The sequence below is a fragment of the Mytilus californianus genome, unplaced genomic scaffold (genome assembly GCF_021869535.1).
Source record: "Mytilus californianus isolate M0D057914Y unplaced genomic scaffold, xbMytCali1.0.p SCAF_9, whole genome shotgun sequence".
Classification (NCBI taxonomy): Eukaryota; Metazoa; Mollusca; class Bivalvia; order Mytilida; family Mytilidae; genus Mytilus; species Mytilus californianus.
Window position 1 is genome coordinate 21,960,684 of NW_026262745.1, and position 17,600 is coordinate 21,978,283.

The window sequence follows — 17,600 nt, forward strand, 5'->3', positions numbered from 1 at the left end:
AATGTTTTTCATTTTCAATTTGACCAGAATTACCTACAGAGCAGTATCTCTCATTTCTGGGAATATTTAGATATCTCCCTCTTTCAATCATCAGTATATGAGCGCTTATACGGATCTTACATATTGCAGCTCTGTCACTTCTGTTTTTCAATACATCAACATAGGGTGGTCTTCTGCCCATTATGTAGACACTCTTGAAAAGTCTAACTTTTTTGATTCAAATATATTTGCATTTTGAACTTGCAAACATTGGCCATTAATTATTTGTTTAATGGAATTTAAATTACCTTTAACATAATTAAAGTTATTGATGATATAAGACATTCCAAGTCCATTCAAAAGACCCTTGACCTTTATGACCCAAGGGTTTGAATCTACAGATTTAGTGAATATATCATATGCCAAAGAATTTTCCGAAGAAACTATATGGTTCAGGTAGTTGAATATTGAATATAATATTTTATTTTTCAAGGGAATTCTATTAAGTTCGGCTCGACATCCATCATTAGATGCCTTACAGTGAACCCCTAATATATCCTTGATAAATTTAACATGAAGTTTTTCAAAGGGATCAGAGTCTTTAAAATGTGAATCCACCCCCAAAAGTTCACTACAAAATGTAAGAATGGGAGTAACTAAACAACCAAACAATTTGTCAAGAAGTCTACATGGGTTGTTGAGACCTATAGTTTTCTTTATCTTAAAGTATGGCTTCCTGGCTTTTTCCATTAGAGTATTCACAGCAAGGCAAAAATTGCCATTATACTTTAAAACAATACCCAAGTAACAATAATTTGTAACCGTTTCAAGATATGCATTATCATAGGTAAAATGGTTTAACAATGTCTTGCCATTAGAATTAAATATAACTTTTGATTTATCGGTATTAACTTGTAGTTTTGATGATCAACAATATTCATGTAAAATATCAAGAGATTTTTGTAGATCCTCTTTGCTTTCAGATAGTAAAACAATATCGTCTGCATATAAAAGAATGTTCAAAGAGGTATCCCCAATGGCAACTGGATCCGTATGTTTTTTATCAAGATTACCTACTAGTTCATTTATAAAATAGTTAAAAAGAAGGGGACTCAATACGTCACTTCGTTTAACATCACTTTCTGATAGGAATGGAGGACTCAGCCCATTAGAGAATTTTATTCTACATACTGTATCAGTATACATTGAATAAATAACATTAAACATTTTTTGGGAGATATTATGTTTTATGAGTTTAGAAAATAAACCTAGTCGCCATACGGTATCAAATGCCTTTTTTAAGTCTACGAAGGCAGCAAAAACATTTTTCTTTTTTTGTCTATATTGATCAGTTATGGTCTTAAGAGTGAATATGTGGTCAGCTGTACAACTTTTCTCTTTAAAACCAATTTGATTTTTACTTATTAAATTTTTGATATCCATAAATTTTACTAAACGTTTATATAAAACTTTATTGAAAAGTTTACCCAGGTTGGAACTAATAGATATACCTCTATAGTTCCCTGGATCAAATTTGTCCCCTTTCTTATGCAAGAGAACAAGTAAGCTTTCATTCCATATTTTCGGAAATTGACCAGATTCGAATATGCTATTAAAGAGTTTATGAAGTAGTTTTATTAAAACAGGGATTGCATTTTTCAACATTTCATTTGAAATCATGTCGGCTGATGTGCTTTTGCCATTTTTAATTAAACGAATAGCTGTTACTATCTCTTCAATTGTTATCTCTGAACTCAAGTAAGTCAAGTCATCTGTAACATGTGATAAATTAAACTTTTCTTTTAGAGAGTCAAAATCTTTAATAATTTTAGAGTGAAATATTAATATATTTATATGTAAGTGCCTATAAATAGCAGCACATGACATACAAATCTATGGGAGTGTGGATTAATCAGTACAGAGATTAATTCAATTACACAAATAAAATTATAGATTGCCTAACAATGTAGTTTTAACACACTATTTAGTATGTAAATATAAGAATGTTTAAAATATTTACAAAATGATGAAAATAAACGCAATATTTCGCTAGACTAACTATATATAGCTTTATCAAGCGTGCAGCTATCCAGGTGAACTCGGATGTAGATGATAAGAAACTTTTGCAGCTCAATGTATATGTTGCACTTGAGTTTAGCTGCCTTGAAAATAATACATAATTTGGATGAAGTTCAAGATTTTTACAAAATTGGTAGTTGAAGTTAGCAACGTCCATTGGCCAATATTACAGGATAAAAAGGACGATGCTGTGTACTAAATTATTCTTTATCTTTCCTGTATCTTTTCTCATCTTTTTCGTTAAGACCATCAGGTTCTAAAGTGTGGAGTTGGTGGATCCAAAAATTTTCTCTTCTCCTTCTCGCCGTGGTGTCCCACTCGGTGTTGACTTCTATGATTTGGAAAGTAACATTATCAAAAGAATGTTTCGTTGAACGAAGATGTCTTGTGAGAGGACAGTTTTTGTTGGTTTTGTACCATGAACGATGGTTATTGAGCCGAATTATAATATATTTATATGTCATATATAATACAGTACTTGTAGGACATTCATACTCAAAGTCATAAACATCACATTTTGAGGAAGCTATTAAACCAAGAATTCCAAATGGTGAAGTTGAAATCATCTCTTTGTAAATTTTACAGACACCATCACGCGTTGGTTGACCGTTATGGAATAACCGTTTCACAGATGATATCGGATATTTTCCATACGTCGTTACTACAATCCTCTTCCCTTTTCATGAATGTGACCAACCTAATTAGACTATTTACCGGGTTTGAAATAACATAAGCAACAAGATGGGTGCCACATGTTGAGTACTTTTGTCGCAGAAACCTCGACATATGGATAGTGATCCAGCGGCGGCGGCGGCAGTAGCTAACTTCTTAACAGCTTTATATTTTAGAAGGTAGAAGACCTGGATACTTCATACTTTATTTATGGATGCCTCATGCTACGAAGTTTCCGTCAGTCACATGTTCAATGTCCTTGACCTCATTTTCATGGTTCAGTGACTAAGATTTTTTGTAATGTTAAATTCTCTCTTATTATAAGTAATAGGATAACTATATCTGGTATGTGCGTACCTTGCAAGGTCCTCATGCCCCGTCAGACAGTTTTCACTTGACCTCGACCTCATTTCATGGATCAGTGAACAAGGTTAAGTTTTGGTGGTCAAGTCCATATCTCAGATTCTATAAGCAATAGGTAAAGTATATTCGGTGTATGGAAGGACTGTAAGGTGTACATGTCCAACTGGCAGGTGTCATCTGACCTTGACCTCATTTTCATGGTTCAGTGGTTATAGTTAGGTTTTGTGTTTTGGTCTGATTTTCTTATACTGTATGCAATAGGTCTACTATATTTGGTGTATGGAATGATGTTAATGTGTACATGTCTAGCTGGCAGGTCACAGTGTCATCTGACCTTGACCTCGTTTTCATGTTTCAGTGGTCAAAGTAAAGTTTTTGAGTTTTGGTCTTTTTTCTAATACTATATGCAATAGGTCAACTGTATTTGGTGTATGGAAATTTTTTATGATCTATATGTCGTCGCGAAGGTTTTATTTGACTTTGACCCATTTTCCCAGTTCTTTGCTCAGTATTAAGTTTTTGTGTTTTGGTCTGTTTTTCTTAAACAATAAGCAAAAGGTCTATTATATATGTTGTATTGAAGAATTGTTAGCTGTACATGCCTGCTTGGCATGTTTCATATGACCTTGACCTCATTTTCATGGTTCATTGGTCAATGTTTAGTTTTCTTGGTTAATGTTAAGTTTATGTGACAGTTGTAATAAAGCTTTATATTTAGGACTATCAACATAATATCAATGATTAGTAAAGAAGGCGAGACATTTCAGTGTGTGCACTCTTGTTAGTTTTCTATGTTGTGTCATGTGTACTATTATTTGTCTGTTTGTCTTTTTCATTTTTAGGCATGGCGTCGTCAGTTTAATTTTGATCTATGCGTTTGACTGTCCCTCTGGTATCTTTCGTCCCTCTTTTAAAAGCTCTTTAAATGATAAACTGTTGATCAAGTTTTCAATTTAAGGTTACAGGCATCACTAAACATGATGATGCCCTTTTACATTAAGACATGTTTTACAGTTCAGTGATGTCATGTTGACACATTTGGGGGAATCGGAAAAGTTGGGGTGGGGTTGGAGTTCACATTTCTAAGTGTTACATATCATGCATATGTAAACTAGAGGAGCCTGTGACGCTCACCTGATTTATGTTTAAAATTGATGCATGAAATAATACAACGGTTATATTTTGCTTTAGTTTCATAGATATAAGTCAAAAACTGCATTTTATCCCTACATACTATTTTTAGCCATGGCAGTCATCTTGGTTGGAAGGTGAAGTCATAGGTCACATTTTTTCAACTAGATACCCTAATGATGATTGTGGATAAGTTTGGTCGAATTTGTGTTTCAGAGAAGAAGATTACAAAATTTTACAAAAAAAAGTTAAAAATTTACATTAAAGGGCACAAATTCCATAAAGGGACAATTGAAAATTTTTGTAATGTTGACTTATTTGTAGATCTTACTTTGCTGAACATTATTGCTGTTTACAATTTATCTCTATCTATAATAATATTCAAGCTTATAACCAAAAATGGAAAAAAAAATTAAAATTACCAATTTAGATTTGTCTGAATTTTAGGGCAGATAAATCTTGACCTGATGAACATTTTTACCCCATTGTCAGATTTGCTCTAAATGTTTTGGTTACAGAGATATATGCCAAAATCTTCAGTTTATCCCAATGCTCTATTTTTAGCCATGACAGCCATCTTGGTAGGCTGGGTCATCAGACATATTTTTTAAACAAGATGCCCCAGTAAAATTAAAGGAAGGACGCCAAGTGATGAGAAAAGCTCACCTCGCCCAGCTAAAAAGATGATGTGAATTTTTTTAACATGCAAGTTCACAAGAAAGTCCTAATGGAAATGTGTCACCCTATCCCAGACTCAATATTTCGACTCCAAACACCAGCATGCTTAGCGTAAGAACCAGTATATACCAATTTTAGAGTCTAGTTCCACTTTGCTGTGCTTCAAACACTGACAGGAGTACCAAAGCTGTTTTTAAAAAGTTTAAAAGAGGCTTGGATATAAAATGATGTATGCCATTATAGAATGGCTTAGTGACCCATTTTGTATGTTGCTTGTGAAGTACACCCTACACACAATTTCAGCATTCTAAGACTGATAAAACGCATATGATGATAATGAACTACAAACATGACAGCAAAGATACAGAAGAAACATTAGACCAAGAAATTTATATAAGACCTGAAAGCAAATTTTCTCAGAATAAAAGAAACATTAATATAGTACTAGTGTAAGTGTGCTGATCACTGCATCTATAACTGTAAGATAATGCTGTTAAAATTGATGAAAAGCTGCAACCCTATCAAGTCACTGAGAAGTGCTACAATGTTTATATATAAGCAGCACATAATCAGTAACAAAAAAGGCTGTTAACTTGTTAATTTTTGACAGCAGTACTTTTAGAAGTTAAAATGTTTACTCCAGATTTTTGAAGAAAATAAGAACTACACAAGAGAAAAAAGAAAACTGCACTTCCATTAGACCAGTACATCAAGCCCTTATAAAGAAATTAACATTCTCTCCCTAACTACTTTACATACAACTCTCAATATTACCCTCATCTACTCAATTTTTCCTTTTTCTCCCTATAGAACATATATCCATACATACCACTCTCATTATTTACCCTCATCCTCCCTCCATTTCTCTCTTATCCATATCAACCTTAACCACCTATATTAGCCTACTCTGTGTGTTAAATATCCCCATGAAAGTGTTAGTTGATGAAAAGATTTTAATCATGAAGTACCAGGCATGGAAGAATGAAAAATTTCAATACTGAAAAGAAGATCTAAACTTTTCATGTTTTTTTTTCAATATTGAGCTAATTTGGAGTTGTAGTTTTTATTTCAATATTAAATGGTTATCATTATTTTTAAAATTAAGGTAACAGCCAAAGTTACAATAAGCCAAAATGTGTGATGTAAATTTTATTTGAAGAAATTATCCTTGGATAACCATTTTGCAGCCAAAATATATATTTAATTGAAAGGTGTAAAAAATATTTAAAAAATATTTTAAAAATATTTAAAAAAAAATGAAAAAAAAAATAGTCTAAAGTAAAAATTGCCAAAAGTTTTAAAAATGCCAAATGGTACAAAAGTACCTGTCTGCTAATGTACTAGCCAGCTGGCCTGAGGGTTATCTGGACTTTAAGGTGCTAGTTCACCGAAACAAATGGCCGCAGTGACCACCAGTCTCTTCCTTTCGGAGTACCAATTTTGGAGTCTCTGATTTGACTAAAGCATGACTTATACAGCCAATATGAAAAAAAGTTAAAAACACCCCCAATTAAAATATGGATAAAAATTTAAAACATCCCCAATTAAAATTTGAATAAAAGATAAAAACATCCCCAATTAAAATTTGGATAAATAGTTAAAAACATCCCCAATTAAAATTTGAATAAAAGATAAAAACATCCCCAATTAAAATTTGAATAAACGATAAAAACATCCCCAATCAAAATTTGGATAAAAAGTTAAAAACATCCCAAATTAAAATTTGGATAAAAAGTTAAAAACACCCCCAATTAAAATATGGATAAAAATTTAAAACATCCCCAATTAAAATATGGATAAAAATTTAAAACATTCCCAATTAAAATATGGATAAAAATTTAAAACATCCCCAATTAAAATTTGAATAAAAGATAAAAACATCCCCAATTAAAATTTGGATAAAAAGTTTAAAACATCCCCAATTAAAATTTGAATAAAAGATAAAAACATCCCAAATTAAAATTTGAATAAAAGATAAAAACATCCCCAATTAAAATTTGGATAAAAAGATAAAAACTTCCCCAATTAAAATTTGAATAAAAGATAAAAACATTCCAAATTAAAATTTGAATAAAAGATAAAAACATCCCCAATTAAAATTTGGATAAAAAGTTAAAAACATCCCAAATTAAAATTTGGATAAAAATTTAAAACATCCCCAATTGAAATATGGATAAAACTTTAAAACATCCCCAATTAAAATTTGAATAAAAGATAAAAACATCCCCAATTAAAATTTGGATAAAAAGTTAAAAACATCCCCAATTAAAATTTGAATAAAAGATAAAAACATCCCCAATTAAAATTTGAATAAAAGATAAAAACATCCCCAATTAAAATTTGGATAAAAAGTTAAAACATCCCCAATTAAAATTTGGATAAAAAGTTAAAAACACCCCCAATTAAAATATGGATTAAAATTTAAAACATCCCCAATTAAAATTTGAATAAAAGATAAAAACATCCCCAATTAAAATTTGGATTAAAAGATAAAAACATCCCCAATTAAAATTTGAATAAAAGATAAAAACATCCCCAATAAAAATTTGATTAAAAGTGAAAAACATCCCCAATTAAAATTTGGATAAAAATTTAAAACATCCCCAATTAAAATTTGAATAAAAGATAAAAACATCCCCAATTAAAATTTGGATAAAAAGTTAAAAAATTCGTAAGGGTTCCGCGGAACCCAGTGTCTCGCCTACTTTTGCTGTTAATCACAGGCTCAACAAAAATGAGAAAAAAAATTAATAAAAATATTCCTCTCTATACTATCTTTTGAATGTAAGTAGCTTCTGTCCAAGTTTGGTAAAAATCCAGGATAATTCATGAATCTAATAAATGTTTTAAAAACTTAAACTGCAGACTGTATGTAATGTTGACTGGAAGAAAAACTAAGTCCATTTATAAGTAAAATACGGAAAAAATGGAACAAAATTTTATCAAAATTTCCTTCTAGATACTAGCATTTGATCATAAACAAGCTTCTGTCCAAGTGTGGTACAAATCCAGGATAGTTTAAAAACTTTAACCACAGAGTGAATGTAATGTTAACTGGCAGAAAAACTAAGTCCATTTATAAGTAAAATTAGAAAAAATGGAATTTTTTTTTTACGAAATTTACTTCTGGATACTATCTTATGATCATAAACAAGCTTCTTTCCAAGTTTGGTAGAAATCCAGGATAGTTTAAGAAAGTTATTAAAATTTGAAAAACTTTAACCACAGAGTGAATGAAATGTTTCCTGGCAGAAAAACTAAGTCCACTTATAAGTAAAATACGGAAAAAATGGATTTTTTTTTTTACAAAATTTACTTTTGAATATAATCTTATGATCGTAAACAAGCTTCTGTCCAAGTTTGGTAGAAATCCAGGATAGTTTAAGAAAGTTATTAAAATTTCAAAAACTTTAACCACAGAGTGAATATTTGTGGACGCCGCCGCCGACGACGACGACGCCGACGGAATGTAGGATCGCTATGTCTCGCTTTTTCGACAAAAGTCGAAGGCTCGACAAAAAACATCCCCAATTAAAATTTGAATAAAAGATAAAAACATCCCCAATTAAAATTTGAATAAAAGATAAAAACATCCCCAATAAAAATTTGATTAAAAGATATAAACATCCCCAATTAAAATATGGAAAAAAAGATAAAAACATCCCCAATAAAAATTTGAATAAAAGATAAAAACATCCCCAATAAAAATTGGATTAAAAGATAAAAACATCCCCAATTAAAATATGGATAAAAAGATAAAAACTTCCCCAATTAAAATTTGGATAAAAATTAAAAACATCCCCAATTAAAATTTGGATAAAAACATATTGACATAGCCACGGGGCTTTGCCAAACTTGTACCAGTAAAGCGGATACATGGTACACGGTCTGGACTCGGTCGCAGTCTGACCAAGTCACCCTTGGTCACGGTCCAACTGAGTGATCGATCTCACTCAGTTCATGCATGGTACTATGGAAAAGGTTTAGACCACGACTTGGTCGCAGTCTGACCAAGTCACCCTTGGTCTGACGGTCAGGGTCCAACTGAGTGATCTATCTCCCTCAGTTCATACCAGTACTAGCAGATACTTGATATGTATGGCGGGGACGTTACTATACCTAAATGGGAGGTATAGTATCTGTGAACCCTAAACACAGATGGCGACTTAACTTCCCATACATGTAATCAAGTATGATAAGTTATATTATGTTTATAAAATAACTAATGAAAAACCTACCACAATAATAAGATAAAAACATTGCATCCAAGTTTCCTGTGGCAAGAAGTGAAATATTTTTTTTATACAAGTTCAAATGTACTAAGTAGTCCAGTTTTAGTTGGTTTCCTTGAAGGTTTTCAAAAGGCTCCAAGAAGATGTCACGTTTTGGGTAAATACAATGTGACAGTAACTCAACAATAGAGTAAAACCAAAAAAAAAAGCCATGAAAATGTCAAAGTACAGTCTTTCCCAATAAACGATAATAACTAATGGTATCTTATTCTTTTTGCCTTGCAAGTCTTTGCATGAAAAATGTCACATTTATGTCATACAAATGCTAGTCAGATTACCTCCACATAGCTTTGAAATAACTATCAAATGTTGATTATTGTCTAATGACAATGTACCTTCATTTTAAAGGTATACTGTGCATAAAACATAACAGGTCCTGATATTCTTGATCCGAGGTTACACAAATGTCAGATGACAGACCGTGTTATTACTATATACTAGTAGTACAAATTAGTAGGTACTTATTTCATGATGTAGGTGTTAAAAACTATAGGTCACTGTAAGCAAGTTGTAAGAGGTGCCAATATAACAAAACATGATACAATTTCAAATGCAGAAACCATTAAGGCCTGATCTATGTAAAAAAAACAAGCGAAAAAAACCAATTTCAAATGATTACCATTGAATCAAAAGTGAACCTCAAAATCGACAGGAATCGCCATACCCCAAAACATAATTCAGCAGATGGAGAGTTGTCTCATTGGCACTCATACCACATCTTCTTATATCTATAGAATCACTATACCCTAAAATATTATTCTGAAGGGATAAATATAACCTGAAATATTATTACAAGCAAATACCAGCTTTTAGTCTTGTGTGGTCTGACCCAGCCAGGGATTTAAACTCAAAACTCTTCCTCACAAAATAACTGAAACAAAATTATTTCTAAAAAGCGGAACAAAATATTATTTTAATAATATTTTAAAGAAACATAAAAAAGTTCAAATAAATGTTATTTATTTAAATGAGAAATGATTTATGTAGGTAGCAATCACCTTATATAATACTGCTACTTAAGACATAAGAATATGGCAATATTGAAACAAAATACACCCTGCTTTAAAAAAAACTCATACATTGTAGGGAAGAATCATAGGTGTTTAATTGTTACAGAAATTTCAACTTTATAATCGTTATGAACTAGCAAACAGGGAAATTAGGTCATTTTATTCCACTTGATAATAGTAAATAGGAAAACAAATAATAATATATTACATTTTTAGTGACCACTAAACATACAAGTAAAACAATACTAGCATTCTATAAAATATATACCATTCCTTCTAATGCATAATGAAATACTATTTGACATTTCTTTTAAACTATTGCAAAAGAATTCACTTACTAAAATCAAGAGGAGCAATGTTCAATTTCATGGACAGGGTTTTAAATATTATTTTAAAGCTAAGAAAAAATTTACGAAGTCACAGGATTTACCATTAAATTTAAAAATAAGTTAAATCTTCTTTTCTACAAAAAAACAAGAGTTGTCTCCTATTTGCATTAGCCTTATCATGAAATACTGTTACCAAAAGTACCTACAAATATGGGAGATAACTCATTAAACTTAAAATGAAGTCATAATTGGGAGGAAGGGGCGTTTAATATCAGATAATATTGAGAATGGAAGCACTTTTGTAGATGATGACGACGTAAATATAATTTGAAATCCCAATGTCAGACCAATCCACTTAATGCATTATTATGTTTACAAGCCGATTTTATTTACAGAGCTCTAAATAATACTGTCATCTTACTTTATTTACATCTTATATAGCATATCTAACAAAAAATATATAACAATTATATATAAAACTAATACATTCTAATTTATTGCAGGCCTTCCATGCAGTGAACAAAACTAGCTCATATGAAGAGATAAACAAGTGTATTCCCTCCCCTTAACCATAAAACTCAGCCTGCTAGTTTCCATTCCTCACAACTTATGCTCAGTTTGTTAAATTTAAAAACAAGTTAAATCTTCTATTTGCATTAGCCTTATCAGGAAATATCAAAATATCATAAACTGTTATCACAGAGATATGTCTCGCCTTTTTGTAATTTTGATTATGCAAATGTTTAAATCAAAATAGCAATACTTTAACATCTTACACAAGTTATGCAAATATTCAAAGTCAATGAACCATGACTGAGTTACATGGCTAAATAATGAACCATGACCGAGTTACATGGCTAAACAATCTCCATGTAAATGAGATGTGCCAATGCTAATACAACTGCATACCAAATACCATTGACTTATTATAAGTCGTTCCCAAACCTAAATACAAATTAACTTGTAAACTATGTAAAAGTTTCAAAGTCAATGAACCATGAAGAGGGGTTGGGGCTATATAATCTCCATGGAAACAATACTTGCAAATGCCAATAAATTTGCATACCAAATATCATTGACTTAACATTAGCAGTTCATCTTAAACTGATCTAATCACAAACTAATACATGTAAACTAAGATAAGTTTCAAAGTCATTAGACTGTGACTGAGGGACGAGGCCAAAAAATTCTCCATGGAAATGAGATGTGCCAATGCTTATACAACTGATTACCAATTAACATTGGCCTACCACTAATCGTTCCCCTTGAACTGACCTAATCATCACAAACTAATACATGATAACTAAGAAAAATTTTCAAAGTCAATAGACCATGACTAAGGGAGCGGAGCCAAATTATCTCCATGGAAATGAGATATGGCAATGCTTAAACAACTGCATACCAAATATCATTGACCTACCACTTGTTGTTCCCCATGAACTGACCTAATCACAAACTAATACATGTAAAATAAGCAAAAGTTTCGAAGTCAATAGACCATGACTTAGGGGGCAGGGCCAAATAATCTCGATGGAAATTAGATGTGCCAATGCTTATACAACTGCATACCAAATATGATTGACATACCACTCGTGGTTCACCATAAACTAGACCTAATCACAAACTAATACATTGTTGACGCCATCGCTGCCGACGCCGGAAACAGCATACCTACGTCTTGCTTTTTGACTGCGTCAAGGTGAGACAAAAAGTACCTACAAATATGGGAGATAACTCATTAAACTCTAGGAGTAGTTATCTGGAATAGCTGTGAATTGGATGGAGAGTTGTCTCATTGTCACCAATTTCACATCTTCTTATATCTATATACCTATAATAGGATGGTAGAGCGTAAGGGCAGGAGTAAAACAATATGCCCCCCCCCCCCAACTGAAAGGGCATAAAAATAGATTTAAACCAATGGCAGCTGATTGTTCTCACAAGTCACATCAAAGTCTTACATTAAACACCTAGTACATGTATTAACTTAGACCATTTAGGGGGGAACTGTAGGCCTATGAAATTCGAATGTAATCAACATATCTGGTTTAAAAGAATAAATCTTTACAACTGGCTCTCCCACCTCTTTCTATCTCTCTCTTTAAACATATTATGTATTACTACATATTTTTTTGTCAATAAGTGTTTCCAAGTTCCTCAGATCAACAGAATCCATTCTTCTGCTTCAGTTGATTTCTAAATTAACAAGCACGCTTTGTCTACAAATAGAAAATAAAATTTCATTCAAAACAAACTAAAATTCACAAAATAATATATATAATGTTGATGTCAGAAGATATTTACATTTTATCCATATATGGGGTAACCAGGAGACAGAGGCTAAAGAAATTCTTCATATAAAGCCGTTCAGAACTGTATTAAATCTTATGGCATCTTAAGTATGAAATGCCACCATTGTACTTACATTTTACTTCAGATTTGTTTAAAATAAACATGTTAATTTTTTCAGGCACCATGGATTAAAAATTTTCATTTAACCAAAGATTTGATGGATAAGGACAATATGCCTTCAAACTAGTTTAACCCTGCCACACTCTGTATGTGCCTGCAATTCAGTGGTTAATGTTTGTTGCTGTGTTACATATTTGTTTTGTTCATTATTTTGGACATGAATTAGGCAGTTTGTTTTCTCGATTGAATTTTTTTACAATTTTCATTTTTTGGCCCATTTATAGCAAACTATGTGGTATGGTTTTTAATCATTTTTGAAGGCAGAATTGTGACCTATAGCTGTTAATTTATATGTCATTTGGTTTCTTGAGGAGTTTTTTCAAAATTGCAATCATACCACATCTTCATATTATATATCTGTAATTGGGTATTGTATTATTATAGAAGCAATAAACTAGAACCGTTCATTATCTTTAATGTTACCTTGAAACAAGGATTTAATGTTACCGTCAACATACATACCTTAAAGTTGGTATTATTTTACATCCAGGTCCTACTTTCCTTCGATTTTCCTTCAGTAAATCATTTACGTGTTTTCAAAATATCCAGGATAACTGAAAAAAAATTGAATCCATCAACTGTGATAGTTTTAAACACTTATTGAAGGCCTGTATGTTGACCAATAGTTGTTAACTTATATATCTTTTAGTCTCTGGTGGAGTCAGATGTCTCATTGGCAATTATACCACATCTTATTTCGATATCTATACATGTATATGGAATTTAGTCAATTAATCAACATCTAATCATAGCAGTTAATACAGATAAATTAGATACAATATTGCTAAAGTGACATATAGGTCCAATGGGCCAGGTGTAAATATCAAATTGTTATGTATATACATGTAATTGTTTAGATGTATGTTATGATACACATGTCACTATAATAAATAATAACTTATAACTTACTAATACATAACATTTTATCTAATAAATATACATAGATATAAGAAGATGTGGTATGAGTGCCAATTAACATGGCATAATACTACTTCTTAATTTACTAGGCTAATTCTCGTGAATTTTTATAGTTTTTTATTCTTAGTTTATGCATGATTTTTTTTCAACCTATGAATTCTTATTTGTAATACATATTTTGGTCATAACTATTAATTGTGACCTGTGGAGCAGGAACTGTGTACCCTTCCTATTCTTTCAGGAGCACCATTGTTAAAATTCTCCATTTTGTTGGGTTGATATTAGGGGTCATCCATAATTGTCAACCATTTTCCAAAGTGTACAAAACATACACTTTTTCAGACCCCCTACCCTCCCTTAAAAAGTGTACATCAATCATTTTCAGATTTCAAGACAAGATTCAATCATTCTTAAAAAAAATTAAGATCAAGTCTATTATAGTTTAGTTTAATATAGAAATTTGCATTGAAAATAACTGAAACATATCTGACTGTTTTTTTTGATAAATAAAAAAAGCGTACTTTGAAAATGTTGATTTTTTAACCCCCTCCCCCCAAGTGTATGTTTTGTACACTTTGGAAAATGGTTGACAATTATGGATGACCCTTTACTCAATCTGGTTTTCTGGTTAGTGTCAGATTGCTCCCTTAGAAATTTATCCCTTTTCTACACTAAAACAGAATATCAATGAATATTTTTGGTGCTCCATGTTAATTATCTTGTGGACTTATGTAATACTATATCCAGACGTGAATTTATACATCAAAATCATAACTACTCAAATGAAATGACTAGACATCTACTATATGTACCTTATGCATATTTACCTTGTCTTTTGAATGTTAAAGCTTCATGCAGACCCGGTTGTGATGTTCCTCATCTGGGAGATTAATTGGTATATAATCATTCTTCCTTTTTACAAGGATAGGTTGTTGGCATATCTCTCAATCCCAAACCTGGAGAACCAGAGAATCTTTACTCAAGCTTTTTTTTCCTTTAGATCAATTGCAGACCAAGGCTGACGAGTCAAATCTACCAAAAATTTCATATCAGAGTTTTCTTCTCCTAGACATCCCTTCAAGGCTGATGACCATCATTCAGCCAGCTATTTAACCCATAACTGGGGCAAGGTTGATGAGTGCTAGGGATGTACGCATGTCGATCGGCCTACACACTTCATCTCTAGGGTCCTTGCTACTCCGAGATCCTCTACAGTTAAGCCTAGGACACTAGATCCTAGTTACCATGTGCTGTCACGGGGAGGCACTGTAGAAGTCTTGTTAGTGTAGAGGCTATGTACTGGATGGAAAGACTTACGCACTCAGCTTTCTTTTCACCTATGAATATAAGCTATCCAGCGGCAGTGTAAGAGTCTATGACTCCCAACCACACTAGACGCATACACAAACCTGTAGTAACACCACCAGCACACAAAAAAAGGGGTCATTATTTCAAATTTAGAAAAAAGAAGGTTATTTATTTAAATTTAGAAAAAGAAATGGTTATTTATTCAAATTTAAAAAAAGAGATGGTTATTTATTCAAATTTAATAAAAACGATGGTTTATCTATTTATAATTTTAAAAAAGGAAGGATTACTTATTTAAATTTTGAAAAAGGAAGGTTTATTTATTTAAATTTAGAAAAAGAAATGGTTATTTATCTAAAAACTATAAAAGGAATTATTTATTTAAAATCCAGAAAAGAAAGTGATATTTATATTTAAATTCAGAAAAGAAAGTGTTATTTATTTTAATCCAGAAAAGAAAGTGTTATTTATTTAAATTCAGAAAAGAAAGTGTTATTTATTTAAAATCCAGAACAGAAAGTGTTATTTAAATTCAGAAAAGGGAAGTGTTCATTATTTTGAAATTTATAATGCATTTCATCCAAAAATACAGGGTTATTTGTACTTCACAAACTTTAAAGCAACTAAACAGTATCAGAACAGTGTGAAATTACAACACCAACACATTACTTACTTCCCCTCCTTACCCAGCAACTTCATCTCTATTACACTAGGCCATGGGGTAGCCCTCCCTGACCTCCAAGCCCTTAAATACACTGGACTTTCATGGGTTAACCCTCCCTGACCCCAAGCCCTTAAATACAAGTCCCTGGATTCCCATGGGGTAACCCTCCCTGACCCCAAAACCCTTAAAAACAAGTCCCTGGACTCCCATGGGGTAACCCTCTCTGACCCCAAACCCTTAAAAAAAGTCACTGGACTCCCATGGGGTAACCCTCCCCGACCCCAAATCCCTTAAAACAAGTCCCTGGACTCCCATGGGGTAACCCTTCCTGACCCCCATCCCTTAAAAACAAGTCCTGGACTCCCATGGGGTAACCCTCCCTGACCCCCAATCCCTTAAAAACAAGTCCCTGGACTCCCATGGGGTAACCCTCCCCGACCCCCATCCCTTAAAAACAAGATCCTGGACTCCCATGGGGTAATCCTCCCTGACCCCCAATCCCATAAAAACAAGTCCCTGGACTCCCATAGGGTAACCCTCCCTGACCCCCAAGCCCTTAAAAACAAGTCCCTGGACCCCCATGGGATAACCCTCCCCGACCCCCATGCCCTTAAAAATAAGTCCCTGGACTTGTTTTGGGTTAACTATCCCCTACCCCCTTGCCCTTAAATACAAGTGCCTGGAGTCTCACTCTCCCTTTCATCAGACCCCTAGGCTTCTCCTCTAAGACCTCTGAGCTCAAATTCCAGTTCCTGGACGTTGCCTCATTCCACCCAACCTGCTCCAAAGCTCAGTCCCAGGTCAACTATATATAAAGCTGTTGCTATGTGGGGCGAGGGGATAACTAAAGAAAACGAAGAAGAAAACATCAGCAAGCCAGTATAAACTTTACCTTTTATTCTATCCATACAGTGTTAATGGTTGTGGGTGTCATGCTAAGTGAAAGTGCTTGGGTATTGTGATTGGGTATCGTGATTGGGTATTGTGATTGGGTATCGTGATTGGGTATTGTGATTAGGTAACGTGATGGGGTATAGTGATGGGGTATAGTGATTGGGTATGGTGATTGGGTATAGTGATTGGGTATGGTGATTGGGTATGGTGATTGGGTTTCATGTCTAGTTTATAGGTAATGTTCTACTGACTTGCTAGTGTTCAATTTTTAAACATTTTAAAAAAAAGTAAGTAATGTATTCATGTTGCAATCATACCCTTTAATAATGCAGTATTGTTAAATTCAAGTTGTTGGAAGTCCAAATCTCAGTGAAACACTGAAAATTAAAATTTTCAAACTAATTTAGTTATTGTGAGCTAAATTTTGATATCTAAATTTAGGAAATGGAATGGTTATTTATTCAAATTTGGAAAAAATGAACAGTTATATATTTTAATTCAGAAAAAGATAATTACTTAGTTATGTCTTTAAAAAAGCATTTTTACTCTTTATCAACAATTACATGGATATATTTTAATGCTTCTTTAATAAATTTTAGTGATTTGTTTGAAATTTAATAAAAAAAAAATTAAAAATTGCCAAATTTTGTTTGAAATCTAACAAATTTTGTTTTTATTGTTAAAATTAATAAAATTTTGGTGATTTTGTTTACAATTTAATAAATTTTGATGTTTTTATTCAAAATATTTAAAAGGAAAGTTCCCGTGAAAATAATGTATCCATTACTTCCATCACGACATAATTCAATTC

The 17,600-nt window shown here is 32.3% G+C and overlaps 1 long non-coding RNA gene across 1 annotated transcript; it reads right to left on the reverse strand.

Moving 5' to 3' along the window:
* Positions 1–10,187: 10,187 nt before the first annotated feature.
* On the reverse strand, positions 10,188–15,330 carry LOC127714163 (uncharacterized). The gene is made up of 3 exons (XR_007987588.1): positions 14,751–15,330; positions 13,468–13,559; positions 10,188–12,752 (listed from the first exon to the last, which is right to left on the reverse strand). It is a non-coding gene; the product is annotated as an uncharacterized LOC127714163 (long non-coding RNA).
* Positions 15,331–17,600: the final 2,270 nt, after the last annotated feature.